Below are 23,435 nucleotides of genomic sequence, written 5' to 3' on the forward strand. Positions count from 1 at the left end.
TAAATCAGCATTGCCTTACACAGAATCACATAGAATACACAGCACAGAAACAGGCCATCAGCCCAATTAGACTTGGCTGGTGTTTGTACTCCACATGAATCTCCTCCCATTCCATCTACCTCATCTCAGCATATCTTTTTGCTCTTGTACCTATCTAGCTTCCTTGGTTCCTGGGATGAGGGGATTGTCCTATGAGTCAGCCTATATTCCCTGGATTTTAGAAGAACTAACTGAAACATAAAATTCTCAAGGGGCTTGACAGAGTGGATGCTGGGAAAATGTCTCCCCTGACTGGGGAATCCAGAATACGGGGTCACAGTCTCAAAAAAAGGGATCGGCCATTTAGGATTGAAATGAGGAGAAACGTCTTCACTCAAAGGGGTTGTGAATCTTTGGCATTTACTACTGCAGAGAGATGTGGATTCTCAGTTGTTAACTATATTTAAGATAGAGGTCGATAGAGTTTTGGGTACTAAGGGAATTAAGGGATATGGGGATCGTGGGAAAGTGGATTTGAGATGGAAGATCAGCCATGATCTTGTTGAATGGTGGAACAGCCTCAATGGGCCAAATATTCCAGCTTCTATTCCTTATGTTTTTATGTTTTTTAAAAAGCATCTAAGCTATTTGCCTTATCACTTTTTGGTAATGAGTTCTACGTTCTAACCACTGAATAAAAAAAACCTCTTTATTTCCCGATTGGATTCATTAGTAACTATCTTCTATTTATGGCCTCTAGTTTTGGATTCTCCCACAAATGGAAATAATCTTTCCGCATCTACCCTGTCCAACCCTAAATCTTCTCTACTCTAAAGAAAAAAAGCCCAACCTGTTCAATTTTTCTCAATACTGTAATCGTTCAGTTCCCATGCCATATCCTAGTAAATTTTCTTTGTACATTCTACTGTGTTTCTATGTCCCTTTTATTGTATGGAGACCAGAACTGTGCACAGTACTCGAAGTGTGGCCTGACCAGGGTCCCATATTTATAACTTCACTACTTCTGAATTCTATATCCCTGGAAATAATTCCCATTGCTTTGTTAGCAATTTAAATTGCTTTGCTGATCTGCTGTGCTGATTTGTTCATCTATACCCCTAGATCCCTTTGCTCTTCTACCCCATTCAGTTTCTTATTGTTTAAGGCATACGTGACGCATCTTTTTCCTACCAAAATGCATCACTTCATATTTATCTATGTTAAAGCTCATTTGCCACCTAACTCAACAGTCTGAACGTTTTCCAATGTCTTCTTTTAATATGCTGCATTCTTTCTCAGTGTTAGTTATACAAACTCTGTCGTTCCCCCCCACCCCCCCACCAAGTTTGATATCATCTGCAAATTTTGATAACGTTATTTGTTCTTAAATCCAAATCATTCATGTAAATTATGAATAACAGTGGTCCAAGCACTGATCCTTGCAGAACACTGCTTTCTACCTTCCTCCAATCTGAATAATTACACTTTACTCTTACTCCCTGTTTTCTATTTTTTAACCCTTTTGCTTTCCACTCAGCTATTTGTCCCTTGATTCCATATGCACTAGCATTTATCATCAGCCTACCATGTGATAGCTTATCAAAGGCCTTTTGAAAATCTAAGCAAATGACATCTACCCTTTCTGTTACCTCTTCAAAGAATTCTATCACATTAGTTGAGCAATGAAAGGAAGGCGTGTATTTAAATAGTGCCTTTCATGGCCACAGGATGTCTCAGTGCACTTTACAGCCAATGAAGTGCTTTTGGAAGTGTTGTCACTGTTGTAATGTAAGAAATGCTGCAGCCAAATTGCACACAGCAAGCTCCCACAAATAACAATGTGATAATGGCCAGATATCTGTTTTTGTGATGTGATTGAGGGGTAAATATTGGCCAGGATACCAGGGAGAACTCCCATACTCTTTTTCAAGATAATGTCAGAGGATTTTTTATGTCCATCTGAGAGGGCCTCAGTTTAACATCTGAAAGATTCACCGCCAACAGTGCAGCACTCCCTCGGTACTGCACTGGAGTGTCAGCCTTGATTTTTGTGCTAAAGTCCCTGAGTCCTGTCTTAGAGACAAGGGTGCAACCCACTGAGCCACAGCTGACATAGTCTTTCAGAATTCATGCTGTTTTTTTCTTGTATTTGCTGTCTCTAGGTGCTCTTCTATGACTTCTTCTAGGATAGTATCCAGTATCTTTCCTATCACTGATGTCAGACTACAGTTCCAAGGTTTTTTCTATCTCCCTCTTTTGTACATAGGAATGACATTAGCTGTCCACCAATCCTCTGCCACTATCCCTTCTTCTATGGAAGGTGTATATACATATAAACTAGTGTCTCTGCACTGTAACATTTGTTGTGCCAGCTGATACTATTTTAGCAGGATAAATGCTAATATCAAGGGGTGAAACTGAGCTACTCCAGCAGCATTAAAAGGGCTCCGAGTGAATAGGCAGCCGATTTTTTGACTGCACTCGATCGTCTTTCCACTGAAGTTCACAGAACGATTGTGCAAACTATTTTTTGACACTTGTTACCTAGTCTCACTGTCGCTTTTACTTGGCTAGAAATTAAAAATCTTGGTAACACTTCCAGGTCAATGAAAAATAAAGCCGAGCGCAGTGTATTATAGGCTGCTGATTTGCTACAAGCTAATTCTACCTTGCTGGCAGAGATCAATTTCACCCTCCCCCCCCCCCCCCCCTCCCCAGATGTCTTTTTATCCAAAATGCAGAATTGATGTTATTTATTACTTATTAAAATGGGTCGAGCTGCATTTCATTTTAATATCTTAGAACTCAAAATAATCCACTGTCCTGTTCAGTTCCTTCATTTTATGCTGAGTTTTATCATCTCTTGTAAACCTCTATAATGCAGGATTCTAATAATAGCAATTTGATACACTTAAGCAGATCCCATCTTATATATGAAGCTGATTGACATAATGTACGTAATTGCAATGCTTGGTCATTCAAATATTACAAAATTGACAGAATGTACAAAATATATACAATTTCTACGAAGAGTGAAAAAGAGAGTAATCGATACAATAGCTCATCAATGCAAAACAGAAATTAGGTATTCAAGAGATAGACTAGGCAAGTGCCATATTCTGTCCCTGAGCCCTGCTTAATTAGTTCAGTTCAGTTGGAACAATAGGAGTGTAAAAATCAGATTCACCAGCAGAGTTAAAGATGAACAAAAGGACAGAGTTTCCACTTCAGATCGTTATCCAGTGACTGTTGCTTAAATGGATAAGTTTGAATGTTGGATAAGATCAAAAACCAACAGGTCAACAGCTGTAATTCTCCCAATGGCTCACATTTGGACAAGGTATTTGAGGGGAAGTGGCATCTACAAACCATAGACAATAATTATCAGGAGGGGAAGAAGGGAGAAGAGTGTTGGAAAATGTAAGTGGAAAGGTTAAGTGTTTTAGAATCAATAGGGCTGATTTTAACTGCAGGTGGAGAGCAAGTAAACTGCAGGTGCCTGCCTGATCATACTGACATGTGGAGCAAGCCATTTTAAGGCTTGGGCTTCATTTACATGCTGCAGCTGAGCTGCGAGCACCAAGCAGGTGCCCCACTGCTGGGAGGTAGGAAATTGTCTGACTGCCACAGTGAGCTGGCTAACAGTTGGAACCGGGATGGGACGGGTAGGGAAGGCGATCCTAGGGAGAGAGGAGGGATGGGACTGGCCAGTAGGGAGCTACATTATTATCCAAAAAGAAATGAACACATCGCAGGAAGTTTTGAGTGGTCATTTTGTGAGCAGCCTCCAGCGGTGCCTTTAGGGGCAATTGGTTCGGCCATTCACCACCTGGTACAAATGCATGGAGCATTCATGGCGCATGTTCTATGCACTTGTACCTCGAAGTTGCAATCAGTATCCTATATACCTCATGGAACAAAGTGCCTGTGTAAGTGGAGCAGTAAATGACCCGATATCATTTTCTATAGTATTTACACTAGGCATAGGGAATGAAAATATCCCTAATGTTTGAATTCCATAATATTTTTTTGTTCACTAGTCATATATTCATAATAGACAGTTAGAATGGACTCGGAAAGAAATGCTAAGGATGTCACCCAGAAAGCTATATACCCATAGCATTTATTTACCTTTGACTCTCACAGGCTATGTTAAACCCTCGGATATTGTAAATAGAGAAAATAAAGTCTGCATTAGCAAGATTTTCTTGTATTTGAGATTATATCGCATTATTGTTCGTTAACTGATTATTAAAAGGCAATAAAGATAAATATAGCCCCAATATTTCTTCAAGTCCCCTGTTTAAAAAAAGATCAGTCCTTTTCTAATAAGGGGAGGCGGTGGCGTAGTGGTATTGTCACTGGACTAGTAACCCAGAGACCCTTCATGTTGAACAGCACTTGGAGGAAGTACTGAGGGTGGCGAGAGCACAAAATGTACTCTGGGTGGGGGACGTCAATGTCCATCACCAAGAGTGGCTCGGTAGCACCACTACTGACCGAGCTGGCCGAGTTCTAAAGGACATATCTGCTAGACTAGGTATGCAGCAGGTAGTGAGGGAATCAACAAGAGGGGAAAACATACTTGACCTCGTCCTCACCAATCTGCCTGCCACAGATGCATCTGTCCATGACAGTATTGGTAGGAGTGACCACCGCACAGTCCTTGTGGAGACGAAGTCCCGCCTTCACATTGAGGTTACCCTCCATCGTGTTGTGTGTCACTACCACCGTGCTGAATGGGATAGATTTCGAACAGATCTAGTAATGCAAAACTGGGCATCCATGAGGCGCTGTGGGCCATCAGCAGCAGCAGAATTGTACTCAACCACAATCTGTAACCTCATGGCCCGGCATATCCCCCACTCTACCATTACCATCAAGCCGGGAGACCAACCCTGGTTCAATGAAGAGTGCAGGAGGGCATGCCAGGAGCAGCACCAGGCATACATCAAAATGAGGTGTCAACCTGGTGAAGCTACAACACAGGACTATCTGCGTGCCAAACTGTGTAAGCAGCATGTGATAGACAGAGCTAAGCAATCCCATAACCAACAGATCAGATCTAAGCTCTGCAGTCCTGCCACATCCAGCTGTGAATGGTGGTGGACAATTAAACAACTAACTGGAGGAGGTGGCTCCACAAATATCCCCATCCTCAATGATGGGGGAGCCCAGCACATCAGTGAGAAAGATAAGGCTGAAGCATTTGCAACAATCTTCAGCCAGAAGTGCCGAGTTGATGATCCATCTCTGCCTCCTCCTGAAGTCCCCAGCATCACAGATGCCAGACTTCAGCCAATTCGATTCACTCCGCGTGATATCAAGAAATGACTGAAGGCACTGGATACTGCAAAGGCTATGGGCCCTGACAATATTCCGGCAATAGTACTGAAGACCTGTGCTCCAGAACTTGCCGTACCCCTAGCCAAGCTGTTCCAGTACAGCTACAACACTGGCATCTACTCTGCAATGTGAAAAATTGCTCAAGTATGTCCTGTACACAAAAAGCAGGACAAGTCCAACCCGGCCAATTACCACCCCATCAGCCTACTCTCAATCATCAGTAAAGTGATGGAAGGTGTCATCAACAGTGCCATCAAGCGGCACTTGCTTAGCAATAACCTGCTCAGTGACGCTCAGTTTGGGTTCCGCCAGGGCCACTCAGCTCCTGACCTCATTACAGCCTTGGTTCAAACATGGACAAATGAGCTGAACTCAAGAGGTGAGGTGAGAGTGACTGCACTTGACATCAAGGCAGCATTTGACCGAGTATGGCATCAAGGAGCCCAAGCAAAACTGAGGTCAATGGGAATTAGGGGGAAAACCCTCCACTGGCTGGAGTCATACCTAGCGCAAAGGAAGATGGCTGTGGTTGTTGGAGGTCAATCATCTGAACTCCAGGACATCACTGCAGGAGTTCCTCAGGGTAGTGTCCGAAGCCCAACCATCTTCAGCTGCTTCATCAATGACCTTCCTTCAATCATAAGGTCAGAAGTGGGGATGTTCGCTGATGATTGCACAATGTTCAGCACCATTCCTGACTCCTCAGATACTGAAGCAGTCCATGTAGAAATGCAGCAAGACTTGGACAATATCCAGGCTTGGGCTGATAAGTGGCAAGTAACATTCGCGCCACACAAGTGCCAGGCAATGACAATCTCCAACAAGAGAGAATCTAACCATCTCCCCTTGACATTCAACGGCATTACCATCGCTGAAACCCCAACATTCAACATCCTAGGGGCTGCCATTGACCAGACACTGTACTGGAGTAGCCATATAAATACTGTGGCTACAAGACCAGGTCAGAGGCTAGGAATCCTGAGGCGAGTAACTCACCTCCTGACTCCCCAAAGCTTGTCCACCATCTACAAGGCACAAGTCAGGAATGTGATGGAATACTCTTCGCTTGCCTGGATGGGGGCAGCTCCAACAACACTCAAGAAGATCAACACTATCCAGGACAAAGCAGCCTGCTTGATTGGCACCCCATCCACAAACATTCACTCCCTCCTTCACCGACGCATAGTGGCAACAGTGTGTACCATCTACAAGATGCACTGCAGCAATGCCAAGGCTCCTTAGACAGCACCTTCCAAACCCATGACCTCTACCAACTAGAAGGACAAGGGCAGCAAATACATGGGAACACTACCACCTGCAAGTTCCCCTTCAAGTCACACACCATCCTGACTTGGAACTATATCGTCGTTCCTTCACTGTCGCTGGGTCAAAATCCTGGAACTCCCTTCCTAACAGCACTGTGGGTGTACCTACCCTAAATGGACTGCAGCGGTTCAAGAAGGCAGCTCACCACCACCTTCTCAAGGGCAATTAGGGATGGGCAATAAATGCTGGCCTGGCCAGCAACACCTACATCCCACGAATGAATAAAAAAAAAGAATTGTACATCCTGTTTTTCAAAAGGTAATTTAGTTAGATATTATATAGAAAATAGTTAAGTCTCGTCATCTTCATGCATGAACGAAGATTATTATAAAACATGTTTCCAGCATGAATCATCCAATATTAAATTGTAACATATTGTCAAAAGGGATTGAAGTATTACAAAATGAAGATAATTTAATTCTAAATATGTGCATATTATACTTTTGGCATATGGAGAGTTAAGCCAGCGTGTAAAATTGGCGATTTAATTTCATATCAGCGCAGACTGTGGAACTTGTGTCCAACAAATGTAATTAATGTTTGCCACTGAGCCATATCTTCTCCATTTGACATATGTCTGAGACTTCCTCTCCTTCTGTGCTGTTTCATAAGGATTTATGATTTACTCTGCTCATGGAGTCATAGCTACACTGCAGATGAATGTGGCAGAGGATCTCGATGGCTGCATTTCCTCAGTCAATCTTCCAACATTTACATGCCAGATGTGGGCCGAGGCTATAAAACCAAAGGAGCGTGTAGTAAGCAGATGCAGGATTTTAGACACGGTGGCCTGAATTCTTTGTGGAGAGCAGAACATAAAGCCAGAATCAATTAAAACTGAACTGAAACATTTCCACATTATTTTTGTACGTTGTTCTACCCCACAGACTTAGGAACACCAGAGCACAGTGAAGTTTAGAAGACAGCAGCTGTGAAAGTTGTTTTAAGCAAAGATATTGCTTATTGTCAATTAAGCTGAATGGAGCTTTTAGCACTGTGTTAAATGGACACCTATGCATTTCTTGCTATGAGTAATCTGGTTGGCTGAGCATAACCAATTCATTTAGTCTTATAGTATTTGAACCTAGTGAATGGTGGTTAAGTACATATTCAATATCACCATTAAATAGCAATTGATCAAATGACTATTGCTTACATTTTAGTACAGCTTCTGACTGGATTTAAATGCTATGCTTGCTTTTGAAAACAAACCCCACAGAACTACTGGAAAAAAAATGACAGTCACGTTAAATGGCCATTATGTCATACAGATTTCAGGAATGCTGGCAACTTATTTCCATTAAGAACTGCCAAACTCATTTCACAGGTGATCAATATAGCCTCAGTCAGCAGCAGACAGCAGTGTTGACTGAAATATAGAAAAGCAACAGCAATAAGCCATGGAGCCACCTGAGCCCCATTTAGAACTGCAATCCTGTGTTGACTAATATTGTCAGTCTGGGATGAAAGCTATCTCATTGATTTGCTGTTAGTGCAGAGCTTAAACCTCATGAAAAGACAAATAGCTCTTTGCATATCATTCAAAGCACAATGTCCGTTAGCAGAGGTTACACAGCAATTGATTTTTTTTTTAATGTCATTTACAAACTAAAGCTGTTATTTTTCAGAACCGACAGAACTGGACATATTCTGTACAAACGTGATATTTATGCCTGGCTGCCTTGATGTAAGAAGAAAAATATACTGAGTTCCTCGTAACTAATTTGAAGGAATGCAATTTCATGCCTTCTGCTATTAGTGCTGACATCCTTAGCTTTGTGAATTGACCTGCATTGCTTTTTTGCACATGATGCATCATATGAATGGTTTTAGCAAATACAATAATTGTGTTTTGACTATCATACATAAATATTTGGAATAGTATTTTTCTGAGTCGAAAGACTGCAGACATTTTTTGCAGGAATATTATACTAATATCTAGATATACACATTTGAGATTTTTTTTCGAGGGTGGCTGGCTGGGTGTCTGGCATGTGCAGAAATGGATTGCCATGTTTAAGGGTTTCCAAGTGTGCTATTGAGACATTAACATGTACAATTTTTGTTCGTCCCCTACTGGGTACATATGTGAACATTCAACACACTTGTCTAAATCCAGAAAAATTAAATGTAGATTGGCAAAGCCACAGCTTAGGAACCTCCATGTGCAGGCAGGTTTACTGCTGGAAATTAAGCAGTCTACTAGTACAAAGCATGGCCTATACAGCTATACCAACACAGGTGCTATTATTGTACACATACTGCTATTCTGGGTAGTGGTGATTATGTACCTCCCATCTGTAGTGGAAGCCACAACACAATTTGGTGCTTTTTTTGTGAAATTCTTGACAATCTTCTTCTATACCTACCTCAGGATATTTGTCTGCAGAACTATCCCAGCGCAGGTGACAAATCTACCCCTCTAGAATCTATGAGTGAGCCAGTGTAGTTAATCAGCAACAGTGCCTTGGACCATTGTGGACCTACTTCAGGTATCAGATTACTAGAGGCTGAATTTCCATCAAATTTCCATCATCTTGAAAGAATCTGGATTCTTAAAGAGACCTTTTTTACCTCCCACCCCAAGGAGGATAATCACCCATGGGTCATTAGACAACTGGCAAGCAACTAATTAGGCTCTTGCTATATGAACATCACATATCAGGAGATCTTCTTGAGCCATATGGTAAGCAGAACAACTCACCATAAAATTTGTGAATGTATTCCATCATACACAGCATAGGTGCACATCACATTGCTTCAAACCAGTTCAGGATATGGAGCTTCAGCAGCACCTAGAACTACAGAATTATAGAATGATTACAGCAAAGAAGGAGGCGATTCAGTCCATCGTGTCCATGCCTGCTCTCGGTAAGATCAACTGAGCTAGTTCCACTCCCCTGGCTCTTCCCCAGAGCCCTGCAAATTTTTTCTCTTCAGATAATTATGCGATTCCATTTTGAAAGCCATGTTTGAATCTGCCACCACCACACTCTCAGGCAGTGCATTCCAGATCCTAACCACTCACGTTTTTCCTCATGTTGCCTCTGGTTCTTTTGACAGTCAATTTAAATCAGTGCCCTCTGGTTCTTGACCTCTCCGCCACTAGAAACAGTTTCTACTCTCCTCAGAATTTTGAACACCGCTATCAAATCTCCTCTTCTCTAAAGAGAACAGTCCCAGCTTCACCAATCTGTCCTTGAAACTGAAGTCTCTCATCCAGAACCAGTCTCACAAATCTTTTCTTTACCTTCCCCACTTGTAATGGGTAGGGAGCCATAGATCTTTTTAAACATTCCTTCTTGAGATGTGAGCATCACTGCCCATAAGCAGGTAGCGGTGGCTGCCTACAACTAAGTGGCTTGCTAGGCCATTTCAGAGATCAATTATCAGTCAACCACATTGACATGGGACTGTCTGGAGTCACATGTATGCTAGACCAGATAAGGACAATAGATTTCTTCCCCTATTCGTGAATCAGATGGGCTTTTATAACAATCCGGTCATTTCATGATTATTAACAAGTTTAATGGTGAGTCGAAGAGACTTAGCAGTTGGCAGGAAAAAAGACAGAGGTGCAAGGGAAGAGCCAACTGTGTAACAGCCCCGACAATCAAATTTTTCTGCAGCACCTGTGGAAGAGCCTGTCACTCTAGAATTGGCCTTTATAGCCACTCCAGGCGCTGCTCCACAAACCACTGACCACCTCCAGGCGCTTACCCATTGTCTCTCGAGATAAGGAGGCCAAAGAAGAAGAAGAAGTAACAAGTTGAAATTATTAATTAGTTGAATTCAAATTCCCCCAGCTGCTGTGGTGAGATTTAAACTCATGCTGCCTGAACATTAGTCCAGACCTCTGGATTCCGAGTGTAGTAACATTACCACGATGCTATCATTCCCTCCTCATTCAACAAGATAGTAACTGATGCTCTTTTCCCAAACCTCTGCCCAAACCACTCTGAGAGCAGCAGAGCAGAGTGAGTGTAAGCATCAGGGAGAAAGTAAAAAAAAAACTAAAATTATCATCAGTATGAGCGGCTTACATATAACTGTAAGTGAATTAATAAGAGTATTAGCACAGAGCAGGTCTTGAGTATTAATTAAAAATATAAGTTTTAAGATACTTACCAGATTCTTAAAAAGGGAATAGTTTTTTTAGATTATGGATGGGCAGCTGAGACCTGTTATTCACAATTCCTGTGCCATGTGGGAACTTAGGACACTTCGGGGGGATTTTATGTAGGTGGCAGGATTCTCGGTTACTGGCTGAAGAGCCAGCAAGAGCCCCACATCACCTCCTCTGGGAAAGGCCTGCCACATTACATGCCAATTGGGCACTTAAGTGGACAGCAGTGGGCCATCCCTGGGATCAAAGACCCCTGCGACAAAAGTTCCGCCTGCTGAGAGCTGCCAGCCAATCAGAGGCCGGCAGCTCTTTTACTGAGCAGCACCACTGTGGAGGCAATGGCTGCAGCTGGGAATACACCCAACCGCGGCCTTAGATCATCGACGCACCCAGGCCACAGGTGAGTCATGGTGGGAGGGGTTTCACAGGGTGTTTTTTTCTGTGGGTCACAGGGGAGGGGGTTGTAGGGGGAGTCGGCAGCAAGAGCAGCAGGGTGGCTCTCAAGGGCCCCTCCCCCTTCCTGATGCCAGGTCCCTTGATCAGGCATGAGGGACTCCCGCATGCCACCACCACCCCCTCCCATCCCTGGAGCCGACAAGCAACCCACCTCCCACTGGGCCAATACCGGCAGAGGCAGGATGAGGCCCTTAATTGGGCATTAATTGCCCACTTAAGGGCCTCAAATGGTAGTGAGGTGGGAAGACCCCACATGGGTCTTCCAGTCACATACAATTGGGGTGGGAAGGTGGCAGGGTCCCCAATTAAATGCTCTCCATGACTCCAAATTCACTGGGGTGGCGGTGGGGGGTGGGGTGCGGATGTGGGTGAAGAGCATAAAATCCCCTCCTTCATGAGTGTTAGGGGACCACATGTGTAGGACATGTCTTCAGCAGCTTTATTTGAGCTCAAGCTCAGGACTTCCAAGTTCAAGGGGCATCTGGAGTCACTGCGGAGCATCAGGGAGGATGAGAGTTTCCTGGGTCATGCATTCCAGAAGGTGGCCATCCTACAGGCATTACGAGGTCAGAATAGTAAATTGTTGGCCACTAGTAAGAGTAGGAAGAGGCCGGAAGTGCAGGAGTCTATGGGGTGTATGCCACTCTCAAACTGGTTGACAGCATTGGAGATTGCTGGGAGTGACGACACCTTGAAGGAGTGTGGCCCAGCCCATAGCACCAATGGCCAAAGGACTGCACAGGACGGAACAGCAAAAAATGCAGTCTCTATAGGAGATTCCGTAGTTAGGGGGATAGACAGGCATTTTTGTAACCGTCATCATGAGTCCCACATGGTGTGTTGCCTCCCTGGTGGCAGGGTAAAGGACATCATGGAATGGGTGCAGAATATTCTGCAGGGGGAAGGGAGTGAGACAGAAATTATGGTACACATCGGTACCAATGACATAAGACAGGGCAGGTATTGAGGTCCTACGGTTGGATTTTCAGGAGTTGGGAGGAAGTTAAAAAGTAGGACCTCAAAGATAGTAATCTCTGGATTCCTCCCAGTGCCATGTGCTAGTGAGAGTAGAAACAGCAAGATAGGAGGATCCATGCATGGCTTGAAGCATGGTGTAGGAGGGAGAGCTTCAGATTCTTGGGATATTGGGACCAGTTCTGGGGCAGGAGACACCTATTCAAAAGGGATGGGTTGCACCTCAGCAGGACTGGGACCAATGTCCCTGTCGGGAGTTTTTGTTAGTGTGGTTGGGGAAGGTTTAAATTAAATTGGCAGGAGGATGGGCACCAGCATATAGAAGTAGAAAAGAAGAATAAGTAGCAGTACTGATAAGGGAGACATTGTACTGTTTGAAAGGGAGGATGTCCTTGAGGTGGCAAAGACAGAATCCATTTGGTTAGACTTGAGAAGCAAGAAAGGTATGATCATACTACTGGGGATATTCTACAGGCCTCCAAATAGTGAGAGAGAGATCGAGGAGAAAATCTGCAGGGAAATCACAGAGATTTGCAACATCCATAGAGTGATGATAGTGGGGACTTTAATTCTCTGAATGTCAATTTGAATGATGTTAGAGTAAAGAGAAAGGAAGGGGAGAAATTTCAGAATTGTGTTCAGGAGCACTTCTTTGACTAGAGGGAGATAGAGAATATGATGAAACAAAAAAAGAGGGTGTAAGATGTATGTCAGGTGAAATCTTTAAGCGAGAACCAGGCCAAATACAATAAGTTGAGAGCGGAGGTGAAGAAAAAATAAGACTGGCAAAGAAAGAATATGAAAATAGAATGACAGTTAACATAAAAGAGAAGGCAAAAATCTTCTACCAGCATGTAAATTGTAAGCTTGTATTAAGAAGTGGGATGGGTCCTATTAGGGACAAAGAGGGTGATTTTGGTCAACCAAAATCTGTAACCTCATGGCCTGGCATATCCGCCACTCTACCATTACCATCAAGCCGGGGGAGCAACCCTGGTTCAATTAAGAGTGCAGGAGGGCATGCCAGGAGCAGCACCAGGCATATCTCAAAATGAGGTGTCAACCCAGTTTTTCATGTTTGTGCTCTTGGCAAGGGTTGTTCATTATTCTGTCATTAACACTCTCTCTGCACTAATGCTTTGTCTTTCACCACACCATTAACACACTCTCTTTGCCTTTGCCCCAAGACTTCTTTGTCAGTTAATTTCTCGGCCCTCTGTCCTGTCACACACCTTTCTCCCCCACCCCGCTCTACTTGCTTAAAACCTATTGCATTTCTAGTTTTTGCCAGTTCTGATGAAAGGTCCCAGACCTGAAACGTTAACTCTGCTTCTCTCTCCACAGATGCTACCTGACCTGTTGAGTATTTCCAGCACTTTCTAGTTTTATTTTAAAAAATCAACAGGCACTTTTGAAAGGTTTGAGTTAATTAAGGAGAGCCACCACAAATTTGTAAAAGGCAGATCATGCTTGACTAGTCTAATTGAATTTTATGATGAAATAACAGAGAAGGTTGATAAAGGGAATACAATAGTTGTTGTCTATATGGATTTTAAGAAAGTGTTTGACAAATTGGTTTAAGGACAGAAAACAGCGAGTTGTGGTAAATGGTTGTTTAATTTCAAAATTCGCCAATGATACCAAACCTGGAGGTGTGGCAAACAATGAGGACGATACCAATCGACTGCAACAGCACATAGACAGGCTAGCAGAATGGGCAGACAAGTGGCAGATGGAATTTAATACAGAGAGGTGTGAGGTGATGCATTTTGGCAGAAGGGATAGGGAGAGACATTATAGACTTAATGGCACAGTTTAAAAGAGTGTTCAGGTACAGAGGGACCTGAAAATTAAAGCGCTTAGATCTTTAAAGGTGGCAGGACATAGTGAGAGAGTAGTTAGCAAGCATTTTGGATCTTGGGCTTCATAGAGGTATTGAGTACAATGCAGGAAAGTTGCACATAACCTTTATAAAGCTTTGGTTAGGCCACAACTAGTGTATTGCATCCAGTTCTGGTCACCACACTTTAGGAAAGATGCAAGGGTCCTTGAGAGGGTGCAGAGGTGATTTACCAGAATGGTTCCAGGGATGGGGAATTTTAGCTACAAGGTTCGGTTGAAGAAGCTGGGGTTGTTCTCCTTGGAGCAAAGGAGATTGAGGGGAGATTTGATAGGTGCATACAAGATTATGACAAGTTTGGTTAAAGTAGACAAAGAATAGCTGTTCCCATTAGCTGATGGTATAAGGACTAGAGGGCACAGATTTAAGATTTTGGGCAAGAGATACAGTAAGATGCAAGAGATGTGAGGAAGAACTTTTTTATGCAGTGAGTGATAATGACCTGGAACTCACTGCCTATGAGAGTGGTGGAAGTGGAGACAATGAATGATTTCAAAAGGAAATTGGATGGGCACTTGAGGGAAATAAACCTGCAGGGCTACAGGGGTAGAGTGGGGGAATGGGACTGACTGGATTGCTCTACAAAGAGGCAGCATGGACTCAATTGGCCTAAAGGCCTCCTTCTGTGCTGTAATGACTCTATAATCAGTCTCTAATAAACATGTCCAAGTTGCCTCAACCTCCAATCTCCCCTCCCTCTTTTTGTTGAAGCATCTTATCTCCACTTGGCACTTTGGTTAGCCAGCAAAACTGAGACTGGGAACTCATGTGAGAAATTATGGATGCAGGGAAGCAATATATAAATGTAGACATGGCTGATCCAAATCAGTTACCTTTTCTTTTAACAAAGATCAGAACATTGATTTTTTTCACCACTTTTTCCATCTAAAGATCAATACGATTATGACATTTATAAATAATGAAACATTCTCGGTTTGTATTTTCAGAATTTTGTTACACTCTTCACCAGATAGTAAACCCCACAGAAACAGTGTTTCCACCGCATTTCGGGCAAAGTTACAGTGGCAGAAAGTCTGAGGAAATTCAGAGCCTTGCTGTGCTCATAAGCCTTTCAAGTGGATTTTACCAGCCCCCCCCCCGATGTCAGAGGTCACGGCGACGAGGCCGGGAAGATATCTCCAGGAGAGGCCCGCTATGGGCCTCGACGCTGGGAAGGCCCCACCCCATATTACCGGCAAGGCCTCAGTGCGGCCTCCCCACCGCTTGACAATGGGGACCTAATTAAAATATGTTAATTTATTTTAATAAACAAAGTAATCACTCACCTGGTCCCACCGGCCGTCCTTCTTTGATATTCCGGCTGGTTGCCAGAGGTCCCGCGTCTTCAGATCTTTTGGCGATCTGAGGTGGAACACTGGTGGGGAGGAGAGAGGAGAGAAGTTTTTAGTGCGAGGAGGGAAACGGCAAAAACTAACGTGTTTGGTGGAGGAGATGGTGGGAAGGGGTTGAAGGTTAAAGTGGAGAAAGCTTGAGAGGGGAGAGGTCGGGATCATGATTTCAATTTTTTTGGGGGGAGAGGGCTATTTATAGATTGATTAGTCAATGGGGTGAGGTTTGGAGAGGGGATCGAACCTGATAATAAAGTTTTAATTTTTTTTTCCGACCTGTACCTTTAAACATTTAAATTGACCTGAAGGGCTTGAAGCCCTGTAAAAATGACGCTAGCGCCTGCGCGGTGGCGCTGAATGTCATTGCCGGGGACAGAGCGCCTGCCCCCTCTACATCATCGGGGGCAGGCACTCTGCCTCCTCCATGTAAATGAGCCACCGCGCGAAATATCGCGGTGGCTCCGTGATGCACATCTCGTGCATGCGCCATGCCGTTGTGAAGCTCACCACCGAGATTGGCGGCAAGCTGAAAAACTTCAGCCCACCATATTGTTACACCTCCCTGCCTCAGCTCATCTGTTGCTGAAACCCTCATCCATGTTTGCTGATGATACGAAACTTGGAGGAGTGGCAAACAGTGAGGATGATACAAACTGCCTCCAACAGGCTAGCAGAATGGGCAAACAAGTGGCAGATGGAATTTAATACAGAAAAGTGTGAGGTGATGCATTTTGGCAGAAGGGATATGGTGAGGCAATATAGACTTAATGGCACGGTTCTAAAGAGGGTGCAGGAATACAGGAACCTGGGTGTGCATGTGCATTGATCTTTGAAGGTGGCAGGATATATTGAGAGAGTAGTTAGCAAAGCATATGGGATCTTGAGCTTCATAAATAGAGGCATTGAATACAAAAGCAGGGAAGTTGCACTGAACCTTTATTCTTTTCTTTTCTTTTTCTTTTGGGCCTCCTTATCTCGAGAGACAATGGATACGCGCCTGGAGGTGGTCAGTGGTTTGTGAAGCAGCGCCTGGAGTGGCTATAAAGGCCAATTCTGGAGTGACAGGCTCTTCCACAGGTGCTGCAGAGAAATTTGTTTGTCAGGGCTGTTGCACAGTTGGCTCTCCCCTTGCGCCTCTGTCTTTTTTCCTGCCAACTACTAAGTCTCTTCGACTTGCCACAATTTAGCCCTGTCTTTATGGCTGCCCGCCAGCTCTGGCGAATGCTGGCAACTGACTCCCACGACTTGTGATCAATGTCACACGATTTCATGTCGCGTTTGCAGACGTCTTTATAGCGGAGACATGGACGGCCGGTGGGTCTGATACCAGTGGCGAGCTCGCTGTACAATGTATCTTTGGGGATCCTGCCATCTTCCATGTGGCTCACATGGCCAAGCTCTGGTTAGGCCACAACTAGATTATTGCATCGAGTCCTGGTGAAAGATGTGAAAGTCCTTGAGAGGGTGCAGAGGAGATTTACCAGAATGGTTCCAGGGATGGGAATTTCAGTTACAAGGTTAGGCTGGAATACTGGGGTTGTTCTCCCTGGAGCAAAGGAGAATGGGGGGAGATTTAACAGAAGTGTCCAAGATTATGACAAGCTTAGATAAGTTAGACAATGAAAAACTATTCCCATTAACTGATGGTACAAGGACTAGAGGACACAATTTTAAGGTTTTGGGCAAGAGATGCAGGGGGAATGTGAGCAAGAACTTTTTTACACAGTGAGTGGTAATGACCTGGAACGCACTGCCCATGAGGGTGCAGGAAGCAGAAACAATCTATGATTTCAAAAGGAAATTGGATAGGCACTGAAGGAAATAAACTTGCAGGCTATGGGGATCGAGCGGGGGGCGTGGGACTGATAGATTGCTACGCGGAGAGCCGCCATCGACTCAATTGACTGAATGGCCTCCTTCTATGCCATAAATGACTATGTTTTTGTTACTTCAGGTAAGGAAGGTGCCTCCCACCTTCCACCCTAGAAGACTTAGAGACTGTTTGTTGCTTGACAATTAAGGAAAAATGTGAAGGCATTGGAAAGAGTGCAGAAAAATTTCAAAAGAATGGTTGCAGGGATGAGAAACTTGATTTATGAAAATAGATTGGAGAAGTTGGGACTGTTTTCCTTGGAAAAGAGAAGGCCGAAAGGAGAATTGATAGTGGTGTTCAAAATCATGAGGGGTCTGGGCAGAGTGGATAGGGAAAAACTGTTTCCACTCGTGAAAGGATCAAGAGCAAGAGTGCACAGCTTTAAGGTAATTGGCAAAAGAAGCAATGGCAACAGGAGGAAAAACTTTTTCACACAGCAAGTGGTTAGGATCTGGAATGCACTGCCAGAGAGTGAAGCATTCAAAAGGGAATTAGATAGTTATCCGAAAAAGAAGAACGTACAGGACTACAGGGAGAAGGCAGGGGAATGGCACTAAGTGAGAGCTGGTGCAGACACGATGGGCCGAATGGCCTCCTTCTGTACTGTAACAATTCTGTGATTCTGTGATTCTGTGATTCTGTGAAGAGACTTGACCAATTTATCCATCATGCTCTGAGGTCGAGTTGTACAAAAGTTCAAGTGTGTTTGCAGAACAGGAAGGTCAGCAAGAACAAACTGTGAAAACATCTACCAGATCGGAGGAGGTTGAACCAATGGCCAAGAGTTGCAAACAAAAGCTTACTTGACAGACCTGGGGCACCTGGAGCGTTGCTAGGGCTTTGAGGTCAGATCCCGTGAACTACCATATGTGTTGACCAAACATTAGCCGAAGCCTCTCCCTCACCCCAATTGTTAACTGTATATAATTCTGAATTACCTGAGTAACTTTGCTGTATTTGAAGGGAAGAGTGACCTGGTCAGACACTAAGAGACTACAATCAACATGGGCTTGACCACTCGCAGGTGATTGTAAGTATACTGTCTGTGTATCTGTTTAATGGACGATGAGTTACTTAAGTTTCGACAGTATAACTTATAGTCGAAGTACATTAATTCTTGACACTATAACTTGCAGCTGAAGTACATGCAAATAAACGGTTGTGGCTTGATTTCTGTCTGACCGGTTTAGTCGTGTCCTTAATAAACTTTATATCTGAACTGAACAAATACAAGCTGCAACCCTCTGTAAATGTCAACTCATCTAAAACTCTGTATCCTAACCATCACCCTTATGCTCGCCGACCTACATTGGCTCCTAGTCCAGCAATGCATCGATTTTAAAATTCCCTTCCTTGTTTTCAAATTCCTACATGGCCTCACCCCTCCCTACCTGTGTGACTTCTTCCAACACTGCAAACTTCTGAGAACTTTATATTCCTCCAATTTGGGACTCTTGCATATCCCTGACTTCCTTTGCCCCACCATTGGTGGCCAGGCCTTCAGCTGTCAAGGCCCTAAGCTCTGAAATTCCCTCCCTAAACCTCTCCACCTCTCTTTCCTCCTTTAAGATGCTCCTCAAAATGTATCTTTCTCACCAACTTTTAGGTCACCTGCCCTAATGTCTCCTTCTTTGGCTCGTCATCAATTTTTTGTCTGATTACATTCCTGTGAAGCACCTTGGGATTCTTTACTATGTTAAAGGTGTTGTTCTTGTTGACTTTATTCTGCATGGATTCTCCTTGTCGACTGCCAACTTAATTATACCGTGTATCCAAGTAGATTTTAAAAAAACATGAATTGATGCGTGACTGAGTGCGATAAACAGCAGCTTGTGAATAAGTGATACATTCTGGTAGTAATGTGTCACAAGTGCTGTTTAATTTAGTGCTATAGGTCCAGTACTTTTAGTAAGTTTGTTGCTACACTAATTTTGAAACTAACAGGTAGAAAGTCTGTCATATGTTCTCTCCCAGTTTCTACACATTTGACGTCCCAGACAGTGAAATCTAATTATCACTGTGTGCATATTAACAGTTAAAATTGTAAACTAAAATTTGTAGGCCAACACAGCAATAGAGCTGACATTACTCAGGTGTCACGAACAATACAGTAGGGTATTGTTGGTGCCAATTTAATGAGATATGACTTTTCAGAGGGATACTTCTTCAGATACCAATGTTTTAAAGTGAATATCAATGAATACCAAGGGATCTGATAAATGAAAATAATCTACTAGATGGGCTCGGTTAACAGGTTTCAACATTAATCAAGTTTCCTTATAGCAACTGAATAGGATTTGAGATTACATTCTCAGGATACATTGGGGATTTTTATACCTGCTCAGTGCAGGAGAGAAAACCCTTGTGTAAATATTATCAAGGACAAAGAGTGAGAGTGCTCCTGGAGCTCCATTTCTCAATAATATAAAATGGAGAATTCAGACAGTACATTGGAAACTATCATACTTGACCTACCAAACTTGAAGTAAAAACCTTTACTGAGCTGAGTCCTTCTCTAGCCAAAACCAAGATTCAAAATACAGCCATACTGAATATTTAAAAAAGGAGATTATCCTTATTATCTCTTACAAATATTTTTTAAAAATCAACAGGACACAGAGAAAGTTAATCACAATTCTTACATTGATTTTTAGAGGAGCTGAAGGTGAATCTTGCGCTTTATATTGCAAACAGTCATAGCTCTGTTTGTGTCAGCTGTGGCTCAGTTTGGAGCACTCTTGCCTCTGAGTCAGAAGATTGTGGATTTAAGTATCGCTCTAGAGACTTGAGTACAAAAATCAAGGTTAACACTCCAGTACAGTACTGAGGGAGTGTTGCACCATCAGAGCTGCTGTCTTTCAGACAAGACATTAAACCACAGCCCTCTCAGGTGGATGTAAAAGATCCCATGTCACTATTTTGAAGAGCAAGGGAGTTATCCCTCGTGGCCTGGCTAATATTATCCCTCAACCAACATCACAAAAACAGACTTATTTGGTCATTATCACATTGCTGTTTGTGGGAGCTTGCTGTGCTCAAATTGGTTGCCGTGTTTCTTACTCCCCAAAGCCTGTCCACCATCTACAAGGCACAAGTCAGGAGTGTGATGCAATACTCTCCAATTGCCTGGATGGGTGCAGCTCCAACAACACTCAAGAAGTTCTACACCACCCAGGACAAAGCAGCCTGCTTGATTGGCACCCCATCCACCACCTTCAACATTCCCTCCCTCCACCACCAATGCGCAGTGGCAGCAGTGTGTACCATCTACAAGATGCACTGCAGCAACGCACCAAGGCTCCTTAGACAGCACCTTCCAAACCTGTGACCTCTACCAGCTAGAAGGTCAAGGGCAGCAGATGCATGGGAGCACCACCACCTGCAAGTTCCCCTCTAAGCCACACACCATCCTGACTTGGAACTATATCGTCGTTCCTTCACTGTCACTAGGTCAAAATCCTGGAACTCCCTTCCTAACAGCACTATTGGTGTACCTACCCCACATGGACTGCAGCAGCTCAAGAAGGCAGCTCACCACCAACTTCTTAAGGGCAATTAGAGACGGGCAATAAATGCTGGCCTGGCCAGCGACACCCACATCCCATGAGCGAATAAAAAAAATTACAACAGCGTTACAACCGAGGCGGGAGGCGTGCACGGTTAATTCAGTCCCACTTCTCCACAGGTCACAGCATATCAATAAATTTCCCCACTTACCGAAACAGTAATTATATACTCTATTTGTCCCCAGAATAAAGAACACCAACGAGGTTTCTTTAACAAACAACAAAATTAACCGTTATTGTAAAACCAAGTCTTAACTAACTAATAATAAAGTAAATATATTTATGAACTGAGATATTAAAGCTCCTTAATTTTTCCAAGCCCTCATGCTGGTTAACCAGGATAAAAAAAGGGATTTTGGTTTAAAGCTGTTTCATAGGAATAAAAGGAATAAAAAAGCTTACACTGCCGTGATCTGGAAGGAAGTTCTTCAGTTTGGTGAGGTCTGCCAAAGTCAAATAGTTGGATGCCACTCGAAGTCTTTCCAGGTGAGGTTGCGGAACAGTCTGTGATGGGTAAGCGTTCAAAGAACTTCAACAGTAGAAGGCTTCACATAAGTCTTCCATCAGGGGTGTTGCAACAGGTGTCAGTTCTCATATTCGGTGCAAAAGTCCTTTTTTAAAGATGCAAGATTTCTGAAAATTCAGGGTTTCTTCGAAAATGCAGGAGGCAACAGTACCACTTCATACAAGCTTTTGCTTTTCAAGAGCGAGGATTCTTTACAGAGAGGTAATACTTGTCTGGTTTTTCTTCTGATTTCCAGGCAGGTCAAAATCAAATTCCAATTGCTGGCTGTTGTCCAAACATCCAGAAAGTTCAGCTATCTCCTGATGTCTCAATGTGCACTGAAATCCTTTCCAATTTTTAAAAATATAGAATTCCGAGTTTTAATACAAAATTTGGAAATCCTTGTAACAACAGTGGCTACACTTCAAAAATACTTCATGACGGTAAAGCACTTTGAGATGTCCTGATGTTATGAAAGGTGCTATATAAATGTAAGTCTTTCCTTCTTTCTTTTTGGCACTACTGAGAAATAGATACAAATAGATTTTGTAGCGTAATATGAAGAGTAAAATATTAGATTTATGATTCCAGATGAAGAGTCAGGACTTTAAATTTAAAAATATGACTTCAATGTCCTAATTTCAGACAACTGATATTTGTTATGTTAGCTACGGGAAGAGCAAATGGCCCTTATGGTGCAGGTGCAGTGGTAGCTCAGTTTTACAAGGAAGTCCTAAAATGGTACATTCCCATTCACACAATCATAAGACACGAATGGGTGAGTGAGGTCATTCAGCCCATCTTAATTCATCTTGCCAGAACAATCCCAAACTCCCACTATTGTTGCATCTAGTTGTTCCTTCAATAATTCCAGGATTCTCACCTTCATCACTCTGTCTGGAAGCCCATTCCAAAGAGCTTCCTGATATTAGCCCTAAAATTGCCTTTTATGAATTTGAACTAATGTTCCTTGTCCTACTCCCATAGCTTCATTTAAAGCATGATTATGAATCAACTTTTTCTGTGCCATTTACTATCTCAATCATCATAATTGGTCAACAGTCATCTGAGTTTCTTTAATTGTCTTCCACACCTCTTTATGTTTCATGTCAGGGACATGGTCATCGCCCATGGCCCATCTTTCATTGACTTGTTCCATACTTCAGCTGTGCCATGGCTTGCAAGTTATGCATGTCATTGACTAATGCCAGGATTAGCAATCTGCCTTTTGATGCCATTTCCTCCAATGAGATTCCACTCCCCACCTCCAGGTGCTCAACTACCTGAAGCAGTTACCACTTTCTGGAGATGTGAAGTTATTTAACTGGCACCCAGAACTTGTCTTTGATTAATCACAGATAACATCATTTACTGTCATTACAGTGGCAGATTTTAACACCTGATCTGATACTGACTTACCTGTCTCCATAGGATCATCTTTTAAATGCCTCTTTTTTCACACTAATAAGCCCAAGTTTTTCTAATCTCTCCTCTTCACTCAGACCTCTGAAAACAGGATTAGCCTTGTAGCTGTTCCCTGTGGTGCCTCCAGCACTTGAATGTCTGTCTTCCTTGTTTCTCAGTGTCCAGACCTACAGTACCATAGAAAAACTACAGCACAGAAAGAGGCCATTCAGCCCATCGTGTCTGCACCAGCTGAAAAAACTCGCAACCCATTCTAATCCCACCTTCTAGCACCTGGTCAACAGCACTTCAGGTGCAGATCCAGGTATCTTTTACAGTACTCAAGTAGATTGCTTCTGAGTGCTTAAATGTAACTTATATTCTAAAATAGTTTAAAGATATATAGGTGACTGATATATGCATACAGCCTAAAGGTCTGTTCAGTCAGGGAGAAAAAGGACAGTGTGATCTATATAATGTAGCTGGATCCTCCAAGGAACTGTTATGAGTAGTAAAGCTTTCTAATTCAGAAATAATTCAATTTTAACTGAAACGGCTAAGAAAAAAGCATTAGGGCCTTGATTATATCACTTTGCACCACATGTGGTTCTTAAAGTTGTAATAGTAAAT

The sequence above is a fragment of the Heterodontus francisci genome, chromosome 24, assembly GCF_036365525.1.
Source record: "Heterodontus francisci isolate sHetFra1 chromosome 24, sHetFra1.hap1, whole genome shotgun sequence".
In the NCBI taxonomy this organism is placed as follows: Eukaryota; Metazoa; Chordata; class Chondrichthyes; order Heterodontiformes; family Heterodontidae; genus Heterodontus; species Heterodontus francisci.